The 17,296-nt window shown below is 50.6% G+C and overlaps 2 protein-coding genes across 2 annotated transcripts in view; both read left to right on the top strand.

The window, feature by feature from the left end:
- Positions 1 to 17,296, top strand: part of LOC119954796 — a 29,828-nt gene that overhangs the window by 8,975 nt on the left and 3,557 nt on the right. The gene's annotated exons all lie outside the window — the stretch shown is intronic.
- The window catches only part of LOC119955329 (C-type lectin domain family 4 member M-like), a 37,627-nt gene continuing 21,938 nt past the window's right edge, over positions 1,608 to 17,296 (top strand). The window contains exon 1 of the mRNA XM_038781436.1: positions 1,608 to 1,724. The gene's annotated coding sequence lies outside the window, so the exon portion shown is untranslated. The remainder of the gene's footprint in view (positions 1,725 to 17,296) is intronic.

The raw sequence follows: 17,296 nt of genomic DNA, 5'->3' as shown, positions 1-17,296 counted from the left end.
CTCTCTCTCTCTCTCCCCTCTCTCTCTCTCTCTCCCACTCTCTCTCTCCCCTCACACCTCACTCTCTCTGTCTCTCTCTCCCACTCTCTCTCTCTCACTCCCACTCTCTCTCCCACTCTCTCTCTCACTGTCTCACTCTCCCACTCTCTCTCCCACTCTCTGTCTCTCTCTCCCACTCACACTCTCCCACTCTCTCTCTCCCACTCTCTGTCTCTCTCTCACACACTCTCTCTCTCCCACTCTCTCTCCCAATCTCTCTGTCTCTCTCTCCCACTCTCTGTCCCAATCTCTCTGTCTCTTTCTCCCACTCTCTCTGTCTCTCTCTCACACTCTCTCTCTCTCTCCCCACTCTCTCTCTCCCACTCTCTCTGTCTCTGTCTGTCTCTCGCTCCCACTCTCTCTCTCTCTCCCACTATCTCTCTCTCTCTCTCCCACTGTCTCTGTCTCTCTCTCCCACTCTCTCTGTCCCTCTCTCCCTCTCTCACTCTCTCTGTCTCTCTCTCACACTCTCTCTCTCCCACTCTCTCTGTCCCTCTCTCCCTCTCTCACTCTCCTTGTCTCTCTCTCACACTATCTCTGTCTCTCTCCCACTCTCTCTCTCTCCCACTCTCTCTGTCTCTCTCTCCCACTCTCTCTGTCTCTCTCTCATACTCTCTCTGTGCCGCTCTCCCACTCTCTCTGTCCCTCTCTCCCACTCTCTCTCTCTCCCACTCCCTCTACCTCTCTCTCTCCCACTCTCTCTCTCTCACATTCTCTCTGTCTCTCTCCCACTCTCTCTCTCTCTCCCACTCTCTCTCTCCCACTCTTTCTCTCTCCCACTCTCTCTCTCTCTCTCTCCTACTCTCTCTCTCTCTCTCTTCCACTCTCTCTCTCTCCCACTCTCTCTCTCTCCCACTCTCTCTCTCTCTCCCACTCTCTCTCTCGCCCACTCTCTCTCTCCCACTCTCTGTCTCTCTCTCCCACTCTCTCTGTCACTCTCTCCCACTCTCTCCCTCTCTCTCTCTCTCACTCTCTCTCCCACTCTCTCTGTCTCTCTCTCCCACTCTCTCTCCCACTCTCTCTGTCTCTCTCTCCCACTCTCTCTGTCTCTCTCTCTCCCACTCTCTCTCTCTCCCACTCTGTCTCACTCCCACTCTCTCTCTCCCACTCTCTGTCTCTCTCTCCCACTCTCTCTGTCTCTCTCTCCCACTCTCTCCCTCTCTCTCTCCCACTCTCTCTCTCTCTCTCTCCCTCTCTCTCTCCCTCTCTCTCTCCCTCTCTGTCTCACTCCCACTCTCTGTCCCACTCACACTCTCCCACTCTCTCTGTCTCTCTCTCCCACTCTCTCCCTCTCTCTCTCCCTCTCTCTCCCACTCTGTCTCACTCCCACTCTCTCTCCCACTCACACTCTCCCACTCTCTGTCTCTCTCTCCCACTCTCTCCCACTCTCTCTCTCTCTGCCACTCTCTCCCCCACTCTCTCCATCTGTGTCTCCCACACTTGCTCTCTATCCCCTTCTCTCTCTCTATATAACTGTAGAAACTCAGTTCCCCACCACCCCAGGCCTCTCTGTCTCGACGTGCCTGAACCGGGCCCCTTGCCCAGAGAGAAGGCGAAGGAATGAAACCAAACTGGTTCGAGTCCTGTCAACACTTGCAATCTGTCTCCTCGATTGGTGACAAACTCCTCCTCAAAGTTAAACCCAATTCACAGCTCAAAGATTAAACTGACTGAGATTCAGCAAGGTAAGCTCTCTGTCTGTCCCTCTGTCTGTTTGTCACTGTGTCTGTCTCTCTGTCTGTCTGTCCATCTGTCTGTCTCTGTGTCTGTCTGTCTGTCTCAGTGTCTGTCTGTCCGTCTGTCTGTCTCAGTGTCTGTCTGTCCGTCTGTCTGTCTCAGTGTCTGTCTGTCTGTCTGTCTCTGTGTCTGTCTGTCTGTCTGTCTGTCTCTGTGTCTGTCTGTCTGTCTCTGTGTCTGTCTGTCTGTCTGCCTCTCTCTCTCCGTCTGTCTGTCTCTCTGTCTGTCTCTGTGTCTGTCTGTCTCTGTGTCTGTCTGTCTGTCTCTGTGTCTGTCTGTCTGTCTGTCTGTCTGTCCCTCTGTCTGTCTGTCTGTCTGTCTCTGTCTGTCTGTCTCCCTGTCTGCCTCTCTTGTTACAACATCCTGGGCCAACGCGCGGTCAATTCCAGTCCCACAGACCCCGGAGTCCCAACCTCAGTGAATTAACTGATAATTTGTGTAATTGCCTGAGATCCTTTACCCTCGACTCCTCCAATGACTTACAGGCGTCAAGGTAGTGGGTGCCTGGAACTCGCTGCCGGAGGAGGTGGTGGAAGCAGGGACGATAGTGACATTTAAGGGGCATCTTGACAAATACATGAATAGGATGGGAACAGAGGGATACGGACCCCGGAAGTGTAGAAGATTTTAGTTTAGACGGGCAGCATGGTCGGCATGGGTTTGGAGGGCCGAAGGGCCTGTTCCTGTGCTGTACTTTTCTTTGTTCTTTGTTCTTTGTTCTTTGTTTGTACCCAAGACATTCAAAAAACTGTTTACTCATAACAAGGAATATATAATGGGAAGATGGGAACTATGCTCCACTTGCTATCTATTCCCTAACCCCCCCTGTTGCTCTCTTTATTTGATTCTAAATATGGTGGTCAGATACCGCCACAAGGTTCTAACCCGAAAACTGATCAAAGAGCCAATACACCAGTTAGTTAGTTCAAAGTCAATACTATTTATTTACACACACAGTAATATCTACTCATGCTTTGAAATACTACAGACTAAACTATCTCTAACGCTAAGGCCTATACTTAACTTCGGGCGCCCACTCAGTCAGAGGAACAATGGCCATTGTTCGGATCTGAGGCTGTTGGGTTCGAGGAGGTGACAGGGGAACAGCTAAGATCGTCCGTCTGATGGCGAGCGTTGACCTTGGACTTACTGCTTCTGGTGTCGCTGGTGGGCGGGTCTCTCCGCTTCGAGAGCCGAGTCCAAGTGAGCGATTCTCTCGCGGCGGCTTCTTCTTATACCCGGAGGGGCTTCGCGCACTTTTGGGCGGGCCTTGAACTAGGCCCCAATTAATTGGGCCGTATCCTGATCACTCGTATTGACCTTGACCAATAAAGGGGTGGGTGCCCTGATGGCTGGGCGTGTCCTAGGTGGCCGTTGGCCTGGCTTTGTTTACGCTTTTGGTTTGGGGAACTGGCTCCGGGGTGTCTGGAGCTAGATCGGTTGCTTGAGTGTCTTTCCTTTGTTCTCGGAGATGGGCCATCAATATGTCAATGGACCTACAGTTTCAGTCTCACCTGGGAGCTGCGGTCCCAATACACGTACAGGCTCTGTGCCTGCCTACTTTCTGAGCATTGCCCATAGTTCCCTGCAATCTTTGCAAACATCCATTTTGTATTCTGAAAGTGAAAGGGGCAGCACGGTAGCATTGCGGATAGCATAAATGTTTCACAGCTCCAGGGTCCCAGGTTCGGTTCCCGGCTGGGTCACTGTCTGTGTGGAGTCTGCACGTTCTCCCCATGTGTGCGTGGGTTTCCTCCGGGTGCTCCAGTTTCCTCCCACAGTCCAAAGATGTGCAGGTTAGGTGGATTGGCCATGATAAATTGCCCTTAGTATCCAAAATTGCCCTTAGTGACCGAAATTGCCCTTAGTGATGGGTGGGGTTACTGGGTTATGGTGATAGGGTGGGAGTGTGGTGCTTGGGCAGGGTGCTCTTTCCAAGAGCTGGTGCAGACTCGATGGGCCGAATGGCCTCCTTCTGCACTGTAAATTCTATGAAATCTATGAATCTCAGATGGCTACACTCCCTCCTTGTGATCCTCAACGTGTAGCGTGATGGATCACATCACCGCGTTGTTTTCGTTGTCCTCCCAAGTCGGACACCCGTAAGCCCTGACAGGCCCTACACTACTCTGTCCTATGAATTGAAACTTTTACCTAAATTACTTCAAGTACATACATCATTATAATCGTCTACGGGGCGCTTTGACATTAAGGCATGCATTACAAAATTTAAAAAACTGGAACCTCTAACTACCCTTAACTAAACTATCCTCAATCAATCAAAATAATTTACATCATTTTAAACTGTACAACAGCAGCAACACAGGTCTCTCTGGCTTGGCAGTCAAGCACAGACTTTTACATTTCTTTATTGGAACGAAACAAACACATAAAAAAAGTGGATGTACTTTAATTCACTTAAAGGCGTTGGGGGGGGGGGGGGGGGGGGGTTTTGTTGAAGTCCGAAAATAGGGGATCTGAATGTGTATCTCGGAGTGCGGGAGGCTTTCCTCCGCCATTTCCTGAGTCTTAGGGTCTGAACGACACTGCAGAGTATCGCGAGTACTAACAGTGATTCCACGACGTAGGATAGGGAATGCCACACGTTATGAACTTGTCACACCAGGTCGGTGTATCAGTAACTATCTCGGGGTACAGTGTATGGCAGGGATGGGAAACATTCATGGCCTGTCTGGTAGGGGTCGGGGGGTGGGGTGGGGGGGGGGGGGGGGTAGCGTCCGTACGCAAATGGAGGGATCTCGCTAAAATCCAACTGGAGAGCATGATGGTCATCTTCATCTTTCCTTCTTTCTTTCTCCTTTTCTTCATCTTGAGGCTTCTGTGGTTCCGGAGTTCTATGGACACAAGCATAATTTCTGTTACTATCTTGTTTACAATCTCGTATGTCTGTCTGTCTGTCCTTTATTGCCAATTACCCGTTATAATTTGTCACCATCTGTGACTCCCTCATTTTTTTTTCAAACCAAATATTTGGGACGAGACATCCGAGAAACAACTGACACAGCGCGAGCCGTCTGGCAGCCTGTGCCATCTACCATCTCAGTGTTCCAGGATGTAAATAGCATCGGGAAGCAACCTAAGGGTCGCCAGAAACAAACGAAAGAGTTTTGAACTAAAAGCGCCAAAATGGGGTGCGTATGGGCTGCGGCGGGTAAGAATGGGTGGAATCCCCGGGTAGGACGGTGACCAGTGCCGTATGTGCACTACCCGAGCGTAGCTGACCAGGGGGTCCTCAGGCAGGGCGGGGGCCAGTGCCATTACTCCCTTGCCTGAGTGACCGGACAAGAACGGGTAAGAGTGTGGTCGTGGAGGGGGGTTGCATTTGTTGCTGACTTCTACCTTCAAAGCAGAAGAGCAGTTATGAATGGTTGTTCGCTCACAAACTTGTTCCATTAACTGCCAGTGGGCGTTAAAAGAATGATGGCGTGGGGCCATGAAAACTTTAAGTGGACTAACAACATTTGACACTCACAATAACAAACAAACAAACAGTACAAACATGGTGCAGGTTCCATCAGAAAGGACACCGTAAATCTCCATCGGTTCCTTTGTGCCATCATCTGGGCATCTAATTGCTCAATAGCGAACAGAGTCGCAAAGGGATTCGTTCGGTGGGAGTCAGACTCTACGTCATCATCTCCCGGCTGCCATACTCGCGATTGGAGTAGGCGCACTGAAGATGCTTCGGGCGAATTGTGTAGCCATCTAAGATGGACACTGGGCTACAAAATGGAGAACTGCTAAGGCTGCAGGGAAAAAACAGTCTTAGCAAGGACAAGCAGTTTGCAGGAGACTAATTAGCATTCTGCACGTACAGAAACCAGTTTGTGGCCAGGTGCAGAGTTTCAGCCAAAGGTGTAAATGGCAACAGATCTACATAGTAATGAGGTGATCCATATCCAGACCCCGCACAATAGAAACATTTAAGTATCAATGGATACTTTTGAGTAGACACCCAGACAGAATGGCACCATAGTATCCATCACAAAGAACCATAGAGACCGCCCCACCCATCGAGGAACGACCCTCAGATTGGGGGGTTTAGAAGATATCGATTGGGAAAGGCCCAATCGATACATGGCAGGTAAAAGGCCCGCCCCAAGGGGGCACGGACTTCGGGGACCTATAAAAGTAGACCCCGCACATGGTTCGGTCTGCTTTGGCTCCGGCTCCGACTGCTGCTTTGCTCCGGCTCCGCTTTGCTGCTACATCGCATCCTGACTCCAGTTCCATCACCAGCCGTTGAGCCATCAGCCATCGAACTGTAAGTGACAATACAACGATCGCTACGTGATCCAGACCTTGCTAGATCCTGACAACTTTAAGTACCTGAGAGTTGCAGACCAAGAACGGGACGAAGGCCTTGTCCCCTGACCTTGCCTGTTCCTGTCTAGATAAGTCTTTCAGTTGTTTAGTATTAGAAGTAAGTTAGTCTCTTTAGCGTATGCCTGTGTATTTATTATATTTGTCATAATAAATATCAATCGTTTGGACTTACTAATCGGTGTACAGATTTATTACTTTGAACCTGACCTTGATATACTTGTGAGGTGTCTAAATAAGGCACCTGGCGACTCCTGAGCATAATTACATACACAGAGCCATAGTAGTGTTAAGCACACGGCCTTTAAACGGAGGCGTGTTAATACACTCCAGTAAAACGAGCAACAATTGGGGTCCATCTCATCATTCCGGATGAGCCTGAATGAATTGTCTCGGTGCCAGTATTTTGTATCGAGGTTGGAGCTGCTAGGGGTTAATCCGTAATCGTCAGGCGGTGGGTCTGGATCAGGGGCTTTAATGTACGTTATCTCAAAGGGGTCGCTGGAATCATGTTCGGAGTCGCTGGGAGTGGGGCCTGGTGCAGGGGGTGTAATCGCAGAGTGGTGTGCTGCGGCTGTCGCTATCGCCGTCGCCGTCGGTTGAAGGAAGGGAGAGGCCGAGTCGTGCCTCTGGGGGGTAGAGTTGAAGTCGTGTCTGAGGACGGGTTGGACAGGTTGGGGGGAGGGTAGGAAAAGGCCGTTTGTGGGCGGGGCGTGTTCGTCTGCTGCTGCGAGTGTGATGCGGTGTGAATGGCTGTTCTGCGAGCCATAAGCCTTAAGCTGGTTTGTGTGAAACCACGCCGACTTGCCATTCGGATAGGTGATCTTATACGCAGAGGGGCTGACTTCATCTGAGATGGAGTAGGGTCCGGCAAATTTGGGGGAAAGGAATGAACTGGGGTTGTATAGGGATAGCATCACTTGCTGCCCTACTACAAAATCCGTGGCGTGTACCGTCTTATCAAAGCAAACTTTGCTTTGCTTCTTGCGGGTCCCAAGTCTGACAGCTGCAGCGAGCTGGGCTGCCTTCACATTCTGGATAATCTGTCGTACAGCTTTCTCATGGATGAGGGCGGTGACTGCCGGGCTGGCCAAATCCAGTCCTAATAAATACTCTGACCCTTTCATGGGGCGTCCGGTCATGAGGGTGTGGGGGGTGTATCCTGTGGACGTGGATACCATGTTTCGTATAACATTAGTGCAAAGGGGAGAACTGAGTCCCAGGTGCTGTTGTGTTGTTGCACCATTTATCTGAGGGTCGCTTTCAAAGTCCTATCCATCCTTTCGACAATGCCGCTTGACTGGGGGTGGTATGCGATATGGAACTTTTGCTTCATTCCGCAAATTGTGAGGATGTTTTTCATCGTTCGTCCTGTAAAATGGGAGCCTTGATCGGGCTCTGTACTGCGTGGGAGTCCCCATCTTGTAAAGATGTGCTGAGCGAGGATTTTAGCTGTCGTTTTTGCCGTGTTTGTTCTGGATGGAAAAGCTTCCACCCATTTTGTGAAGGTGTCGATGACCACCAGCTCATACTTGAAACCATTCCTGCAGGGGGGGGGGGGTCCTGTATAATCGATCTGTAAATTCGTCCAGGGGCCATTAACAGGGCGGGTGTGACCTTTTCTTGCATATCTGTCCGGATTGTGCTGGGCACAGATCAAGCAAGTCTCGATGTAGTGAGTCACATCAGTCTTTAAATCAGGCCACCAGCAGAGAGGTGGGAGGTGGGCTAGGGTGGGTTCAATGCCCCGGTGGGTTGTCATGGAACTGACAATTAATCTGATTCCAGTCCTGGCTGGGGACTACATAAATTCCATCCTTTAAAATCACACCATCATGTGTGGTTAACGAGTGTTTAAACCCATCATAAGGGGCTGGGAAGTTGCCTTTTAAAACTTCCCTGAGCTTCTCATCGTCCTTTTGGGCCTTCGCTCGACCTTGAGTGTTGGTCTGTGAGACCTGAACCACGTGTACTGGGGCGCTCCTGAGGGGGGGGGGGAGGAGGGTGTTCCAAAAGTGACCGTATCTGGAACCTGCCTTTGCTCGGGCGTCTGCCTTAACCTTACCGGGGTGGGGGGGGTGGGGGGGGGGGGGGGGAACGATGATGGCTGCAAACTTTAATAATGCCACATTTCCCGTCTTTAGCTGTCTCCAGGATATGCCGGAGTAATGGGGCTGATGGTCGGGGTTTTCCGTCTGCGGAAACGAATCCTCTCGATTCCCACAGGGGTAGGAATTTCGGTTAAACTATTACAGACATATAAACTGTCAGAATACATGTCGGCTGGGGTCGGAAATGATTCGGGTTGATCTACAATATGGCTGCCAGTTCTGCTGCCTGCGAGCCCAAATGTCCTGGCAATTTTAACGAAATCTCTTCTCGGGCGCGTCCCTGCGCGTCCTCTACATAAATACCGCAACCGGTAAACCTTTTGCCGTATAAAACTGTGGAGCAGTTTTGTGGTGTACATGTGTCTGTGGGATCGGTCTCTGGGGTGAAGTACCTGGTTTTGGGGGAGATGACTTAGGTATAAAGGGTCCTGTATTGTGCTTAGTGGAGATGATTTCGCATTCGGGTGGGGTACCTGCATATTGTAAATTGTCGGCTCGGAAAGAGTGGGTCTTTGTCCTGTTAACTGTTGTGTCCCGTCCCTGTAAGAGAAGGGTCCAACGGGCTGCACGGATTTGGCTGACTCTGCCATCCTTGACTCTACCATCAAGTAGAAGTTGTGTTGGGGTGTGTTCAGTTAGAATGGTGATGGGGTTGAGTCCTGTAATGTAGGCGAAGTATTGTACTGCCCAAAAAACTGCGAGCAGGTGCCTCTTGCAGGCAGAAAATCCTTGCTCGACAGGATCTAATACACGTGAGGCGTATGCCACGGGGCCTCAACGATCATGTCGTTATTGGAGGAGCACGGCCGAAAGGGTTCAGTCGGTGTTTGCAACCTCAATTGCGTATGGGGAGAGTGGATCTGGGACCTCTAATGCGGGGGCTGTGCTGAGGGCTCTTTTTAAAGCATCCACGGAATCTGTGCGCTGTGGAAGCCATTCCCAAGGTGCTTGTTTATTGAGAAGGTTGGACAGGGGCGCTGCCTTTGTGGCAAAACCGTCGATGTAGTTTCTACAGTAGCCAACCAGTCCTAGAAATGACCGGAGGGCTGTGACACTGTGGGCAGGGGTAATTTGACAATTGAGTCGATTCTTTTCTGCTCAAACTCGCGTGTGCCATGCGTGATTACTGTACCCAAGTAAATCACCTTTTCCTGTAAAATCTGGGCCTTCTTGGGGTTTACTTTACAGCCAATTTGTTGTAGGAGTCTAAAAAGTTTGGCGAGAAGCGAAATGTGCTCTTTCTTTGAGCCTGTCTGTAGTAGCAGTTCATCTACATATTGGACCAGACAATTGGGTCGGGAAAATTGTGCTAAACCATTTGCCAGCTGTCGATGGAAAATGCAGGGGGAGTTGTAGACGCCTTGTGGAAGGCACATCCATGTATATTGGTCCCTGGACTGTGAATACATATTTATATTGGCACACTTTATCCAATGGAATGGACCAAAAGCCGTTGCTAATGTCCAAAACCGAAATTCTTTTTGACTGTAGTCCCTGTTTGAGCATGGTCTCAGGACTCGTGGCTATGGTGGGGGATGCTGCTGTGGTTACTTTGTTTAGTGCCCGATGATCGATGGTCAGTCACCATGATCCACCAAGGAGTATGCCTTGATCAAGCAAACTCAGTATAACTTTTGTGATTTCTCCCTCTGCTTGTTGGGGAAAACCGTACTGCTTCTGGGGTCTGGGGTCGGGTCCTGTAATATTCACCAAGCCAGCGATCTTGCCACATTCGTGTTTGCAAATGCTGCTTTGTGTCGCTGCAGGACTTCCCTAACTTGTTTGTCCTGACTAATGGATCGAGGGTCGAACCAGAAGTCTCCGACTGCGCTGATCCTATTTTCATAATCTCCAACTGTGAGCGTGGCGGGGGCTCATGCTGCCTTTGCCATTCTCCACACACATTTATTCACTGGCTCGAATGATAGATTGTGGGAGCTCATAAAATCAATGCCTAAAATGTGCTCGGCTGTCTGGGGTAGGTCGACCAGAACTATGGGCTGTTTAGTTTTAATGTTCCCTATCTGTATCGCTACAGGGGCTGTGATGTGTCCCTGCTGTAAATGCCCTGTAAAACCACTGAGAGTAATGGTGTCTGTGGTGGGCCATGTGTCTCGCTGAAACATTGTGGAGGAATTGAGCATCGTGCGGGACCCTCCTGTGTCCCACAGAAATTCCACGGTCCCCGGACTGTGCCTGCCACTACCGGTCTCCCGCACTTGTCCCAAAGGGTGTCGCAGACCCAAGTTGGGGAGTCCGAACATCGTCAGTCAGTGCCATTCATATCTGGGGTATCAGAACGGGCGCTAACACTGTGAATTGGCTTTGCCCTGTTCTTATTCAGGGTGCCTGTGTGCTGGTTTCTCTGCTGCTTCTGGGGTGCATTGCACTCTCGTGCGAAGTGTCCTAATTGTCCACAATTATAACACTCCTGGGATTTGGTTTGCTGTGGGCCGTTCCTGCCCTCATTTACCCATGCGGGGTTCTGGTGCGTCCTAACTGGATGCACGTCTGCCTGCTCTTCCTCTGCTGTACCATACGCTGATTTACCTTGGATGGACTGCTCCCAAGTGCGGGACAATCTTTTCAAAACCCATTTCTCCCTGTGGGCCTCGTCTGAGGGATCGTAATTCGTGCAAGCTCTCTGTCCTACCTCTGTCGCATGAGAGATTCGGACGCGAGTCCATTTGGCCATGTTATCTGGGGACAAATGGGGCCCGGGCGAACTCTCCGAACACCGCAGTAAAATGAATCCACAAGCGTCCAGCAAACCCCGTGGGGTGCTCTGTCTTCTTTTCCCTTCACTTGTTTCGGCCTTCTACGGGGTCTCCTTTGTTATAGCCGATCGCGTCCAGGATCGCTGTGTGCATTTCTTGGAGTGTGCCTCCTCCTACATTCTGTGGGTCAGGAAGGGCTGCCACGGCTGAAGGGTCGAGCCTCAAACTGTGAGCTTCACTTCCTCTCTTTCATCCAGGCCGTACATGGTCGCCTGCTGTTTTACTCTAGGAAAGAACTGGTGGGGGTCCGATGTGGGTAGGAACGGTGTAATCTTCTCACACACATCCCTTAATTGAGTGACGGTTAATGGGGTCGTGTGCAGGAAATCTGAATCTCCATCTGTTGTGGCCCTGTACTGTGTGGTTACAGGGTTCATAGGGGTGTGTTCTGCCTGTGCAGTCGGGGGTTGGGGTGCTTTTCGTTTCTGGGGTTTTTCCTGGGTACATGTGCCATGTACATATCTATGGGCAGTCTCACTTAACCCCTGCCAATCGAGGCCTTTTTCCTCGTCTAATTGGGATCCAAACGTGCTCTGGAACCCAATCTGAACAGAAAGCAGGGATTGCAGTTCTGCAATTTGCTTCTGGCACTTTGCGTGATTTACCGAGCTCTGCCTTTGTTCCGTCGTGGAAGTGTGGAGTGCTCGTAGGGCTGCTTTTAAATCGTTGCACTGTTTCTGCAACTACTCGACCTGTTGTTCAGTTTCCTGTCTTACCAACACCGTGCGTTGCGTGTCTTGGTCGGCATTGTCGTATTGGGACTGAAAGCTGCTCAAATGGGTGAGACAAGATTGGTGTGCCCGCTTGGCATCAGCCACCTCCTTGTCCCTCGCCGCTAGCTGCTCTCTCAGTTCCCTGTTCTCTCTCTCATATTCACTCACATCTCCTTCACTATTCTTACCTCTCTCTCCTCAATCTCTCTACGGAGCGTCCTCACGACCTCCTCTGTGCCTCGCAATTGTGCCAAGCAGGACACGATTGCCATCGGCTTGTGAGCTTTTCCTAAGCTCTTCTTGTGAATCTCTGACGGGTTCTCCCACCAAGTATGCCCTATACTCCCGGGACCTGTTTCATCATTCGCGCAGAATTCGCTCCTTTCCCCTTGAGGTACTTTCTGATTTCCTCTTCCCATACAGGACATTGTCCTACTCTGCTGGTCGCTGCGACCTCAAATTCATGTGGGTTCATAAGGCGTTCCATTGCCTTCATTGCCATTTTTTTCTCTATCTCTGGGTTCTCTATTAAATTTGGAACAGGGGGTGATAAAGCGGTGATGTAAACACGGGTACGGCTTCCGCTAATTTCCGGCCTACAAAACTCCCGCAAAACTTACGCAACAAAATCTCTCAGTTTACGCTATATCCCTGTTAGTACGCATGCATTAACACACTTCCGAATCTTGGAGGTTTGATCAGTATTGGTCTTATACTTGTGGTTTTTCTGTTTCCAATTGGATTCTAATTCAAATTTGGGCTCTCTCGGAGTGACTAGGCCACTTCTAGGTCGAGTCCCGTCAGAGTCGCCAGTAAATGTTGCTCTCTTTATTTGGTTCTAAATATGGTGGTCAATATGGTTGCCTTTCTTAATTCTAACATTGTGGATAGCACAATTACTTCACAGCTCCAGGGTCCCAGGTTCGATTCCGGCTTGGGTCACTGTCTGTGTGGAGTCTGCACGTCCTCCCCGTGTGTGTGTGGGTTTCCTCCGGGTGCTCCGGTTTCCTCCCACAGTCCAAAGACGTGTGGGTTAGGTGGATTGGCCATGCTAAATTGCCCTTAGTGTCCAAAATTGCCCTTAGTGATGGGTGGGGTTGCTGGGTTATGGGGATAGGGTGGAGGTGTTGACCTTGGGTAGGGTGCTCTTTCCAGGAACTGGTGCAGACTCGATGGGCCGAATGGCCTCCTTCTGCACTGTAAATTCTATGATAATCTATGATAATTACGTTTGCTTTAGAGTCGCCAGGTATCTCTCGATACCGCCACAAGGTTCAAGCCCGAATACTGATCAAAGAGCTGGTACACCAGTTAGTTCAAAGTCAATACTATTTATTTGCACACACAGTAATATCTACTCATGCCCAAAATACCATAAACTAAACTATCTCTAACGCTAACGCCTATACTTAACTTTGGGTGCCCACTCAGTCAGAGGAACAATGGCCATTGTTCGGATCTGAGGTTGTTGGGTTCGAGGAGGTGACAGGGGAACAGCTAAGGTCGTCCGTCTGATGGCGAGCGTTGACCTTGGACTTACTGCTTCTGGTGTCGCTGGTGGGCGGGTCTCTCCGCTTCGAGAGCCGAGTCCAAGAGAGCGATTCTCTCGCGGGGGCTTCTTCTTATACCCGAAGCGGCTTCGAGCACTTTTGGGCGGGCCTTGAACTAGGCCCCAATCAATTGGGCCGTATCTTGATCACTTGTATTGATCTTGACCAATAAAGGGGTGGGTGCCCTGATGGCTGGGCGTGTCCTAGGTGGCCGTTGGCCTGGCTTTGTTTACGCTTTTGGTTTGGGGAACTGGCGCCGGGGTGTCTGGAGCTAGATCGGTTGCTTGAGTGTCTTTCCTTTGTTCTCGGAGATGGGCCATCAATATGTCAATGGACCTACAGTTTCAGTCTCACCTGGGAGCTGCGGTTCCAATACACGTACAGGCTCTGTGCCTGCCTGCTTTCTGAGCATTGCCCATAGTTCCCTGCAATCTTTGCAAACATCCATTTTGTATTCTGAAAGTGGCCATCCCAGATAGCTACACCCTTACCCCTCCCAGATATACACATGGCAGACACACAGTGGAAAGGGTAGGAAAGGATTAAAAAATAACCGGGATTAAAATGTGTGAGAGATTCGAGGATCTTTGCTGCTGGGTTTTGAGGTCTTCATCGGCAGCGCTATCTTCAGAATGTGAGGTGTTGAAAACCATCGGTTGCTTTGGATCTTCAGGCTGGAGCATTCATGCTGGACTCTCTGGCGACACACTCTAACTGATGAGGCTAACTGTGGGAAGATGCATTTCAGATCTGCTCAGGTTCTGCTATGTGCTCAGCTTCAGCTTAGCTTGTCCGAGAATATCAGAGAAGTTTGCGCGAATCCTTTGAGTGCTCTGGTATCTTTAGTGGGAGTGGTTCCCCCCTCCCCAGCTCTATCTTCAGTTTTTGAATGCCGACTAACATTCTGCTCACCTGAAGGAAGCCCCGGCTTCGATTCGAGAAGTAATTTCACCCCTTCTTGGGAGGGAGGTTCTGAAGGACCCTGCTCAGCTCTGCGTTTCCCATCGAAACCCTGATCTGGAGAAACAGTCTCACAGAGATTGCTGACCAGCTCAGCCGAGGGGAAAAAAAACAGAGCCTCCAACTGGGGTTTTCCAGAGAGATCCACCCCCTTCAGGGGTCGAGAACTGAAAACCTTCTTCAGCCCTATCCCAAATAAACAAAACTGAACTCAAACACTCAAGAGAGTCACCCAGCAGGGCATTCCAGAATGAAAAGGACCAATCCGCATTGAGGATCTGCTTAGCCCTGGGATTTCATAATCATAATAATCGCTTATTGTCACAAGTAGGCTTCAATGAAGTTACTGTGAAAAGCCCCTAGTCGCCACATTTCAGGGCCTGGTCGGAAAGGCTGGTACGGGACTTGATTGGTTGCCAGCACAGTCCATCACGGGCTATGTCACAGGGCATCAAGGGTAGTCCTGGGCCAGGACATTAGACCAGGGCTGTTTTCAGTTTGATCAAAGTCTGCAGCATGAATCAAAATCTGCAATGTTGTAGGACCAAGAAAGCATGGGGGACAGATACAAATTAAACCAGTTCCTTATATACCTCCCCCTCTCCCACTAAAAGAATAAACGGTGCGGGCACGGATGTTTCGATATGAGGAATGCAACACCCACACATACTTAGAACTTAGAACAGTACAGCACAGAACAGGCCCTTCGGCCCTCAATGTTGTGCTGAGCAATGATCACCCTACTCAAACCCACGTATCCACCCTATACCCGTAACCCAACAACCCCCCCCTTAACCTTACTTTTTAGGACACTTCGGGCAATTTAGCATGGCCAATCCACCTAACCCGCACATCTTTGGACTGTGGGAGGAAACCGGAGCACCCGGAGGAAACCCACGCACACACGGCGAGGACGTGCAGACTCCGCACAGACAGTGACCCAGCCGGGAATCGAACCTGGGACCCTGGAGCTGTGAAGAATTTATGTTAACCACCATGCTACCATGCTGCCCCAATACCTGTCTGAACTTGCCAAGTTTTGTATTAGTAAGGGCCAAACTTTTAAACGCATCACAAAGTAATTGCAAACACATTATTGCTTTCAGGAAATATGTACAGTTTTTACATTAAACTATTGCAATAATAACTGCCAGAAAAGTTTTGCATGCTATGTTTCAAATTTATCTGTAAACAAGTCCCAGAGGGTCATCACCATAAAACCATAAGATATAGGAGCAGAATTAGGCCACTTGGCCCATCGAGTCTGCTCCGCCATTCAATCATGGCTGATATTATTCTCATCCCCATTCTCCTGCCTTCTCCCCATAACCCCTGATCCCCTTATTAATCAAGAACCTATCTATCTCTGTCTTAAAGACACTCAGTGATTTGGCCTCCACAGCCTTCTGCGGCAAAGAGTTCCACAGATTCACCACCCTCTGGCTGAAGAAATTCCTCCTCATCTCTGATTTAAAAGATCTGAGGCTGTGTCCTCTGCTTCTAGTTTTTCCTACAAGTGGAAACATCCTCTCCACGTCCACTCTATCCAGGCCTCGCAGTATCCTGTAAGTTTCAATATGATCCCCCCACATCCTTCTAAACTCCGAGTACAGACCCAGAGTCCTCAACCGTCCCTCATACGGCAAGTGGAGACGTAGTTGGGCTTTCTTGACGGTTGCATCAACGTGAGTGGACCAGGACAGACTGTTGGTGATGGTGACCCCCCCCCAGGATCTTAAAGCTATCGACCATCTCCACTTTGCAGCCATTGATGCAGACGGGAGTGTGTGTCGTGCTGCGCTTCTTGAAGTCGATGATCACTTCCTTGGTCTTTCCGACATTTAGGGAGAGGTTTTTTAAAAAAAATAATTATTATTCAAATTTTCACATTTTCACAAAAAAGAAAACAACAACAGAAAATTCTAAGAACAAAAAGAACAAACCCCCCCCCCCCCCCCCCCCCCCCCCCCCCCCGTAAATACAAAAGAGAAACAATGAACTAACGCTCGTCGTAGGCAAAAAACAGATATTCAACCCAAAACAAAAACAAAGAGACAAACCCCCCTTCCGCCCCCCCCCCCCCCCCCCTCCTCCCCCCCCCCCCCCCCCCCCCCCCCCCCCCCCGGTTGCTGCTGCTGCTGACCATTTTTTACCGTTCTGCCAGGAGATCTAGGAATGGTTGCCACCTCCTGAAAAACCCCTGCACTGACCCCCCTTAGGGCAAATTTCACCCTCTCCAATTTAATAAACCCCGCCATATCGTTGACCCAGGCCTCCACGCTTGGGGGCCTCGCATCCTTCCACTGAAGAAGAATCCTCCGCTGGGCTACTAGGGACGCAAAGGCCAGAACACCGGCCTCTTTCGCCTCCTGCACTCCCGGCTCCACTGCAACCCCAAAGATTGCGAGTCCCCAGCCTGGCTTGACCCTGGATCCCACCACCCTCGACACCGTCCTTGCTACCCCCTTCCAAAATTCCCCCAGCGCTGGGCATGCCCAGAACATGTGGACATGGTTTGCTGGGCTCCCTGAGCACCTAATACACCTGTCCTCGCTCCCAAAAAACCGGCTCATCCTCGTCCCGGTCATATGAACCCTATGCAGCACCTTAAACTGTATGAGGCTAAGCCTCGCACACGAAGAGGAGGAGTTCACCCTTTCTAGGGCATCCGCCCACGTCCCCTCCTCAATCTCCTCACCCAGCTCCTCCTCCCATTTATCTTTCAACTCCTCCACCGAGGCCTCGTCTACCTCCTGCATCACCTGGTACACTTCCGAGATCCTCCCCTCCCCAGCCCACACCCCCGAGAGTACCCTGTCCTGGACCCCACGTGGGGGCAGCAGAGGGAACCCCGCCACCTGCCGCCTGACAAACGCCCTTACTTGCATGTACCGAAAGGTGTTCCCCGGGGAGGGCCCAAACTTCCCCTCCAGCTCACCCAGGCTCGCAAACTTCCTGTCTATGAACAGGTCCCCCAGCCTCCTGACACCTGCCCTGTGCCAACTCAGGAACCCGCCATCAATTCTCCCCGGAACAAACCGGTGGTTCCCCCGTATCGGGGACCC

Source organism: Scyliorhinus canicula, chromosome 20, assembly GCF_902713615.1.
Source record: "Scyliorhinus canicula chromosome 20, sScyCan1.1, whole genome shotgun sequence".
Lineage (NCBI taxonomy): Eukaryota > Metazoa > Chordata > Chondrichthyes > Carcharhiniformes > Scyliorhinidae > Scyliorhinus > Scyliorhinus canicula.
Note: the sequence above shows the minus strand (reverse complement) of the source record. Positions and strands in the feature narration are given on the sequence as shown.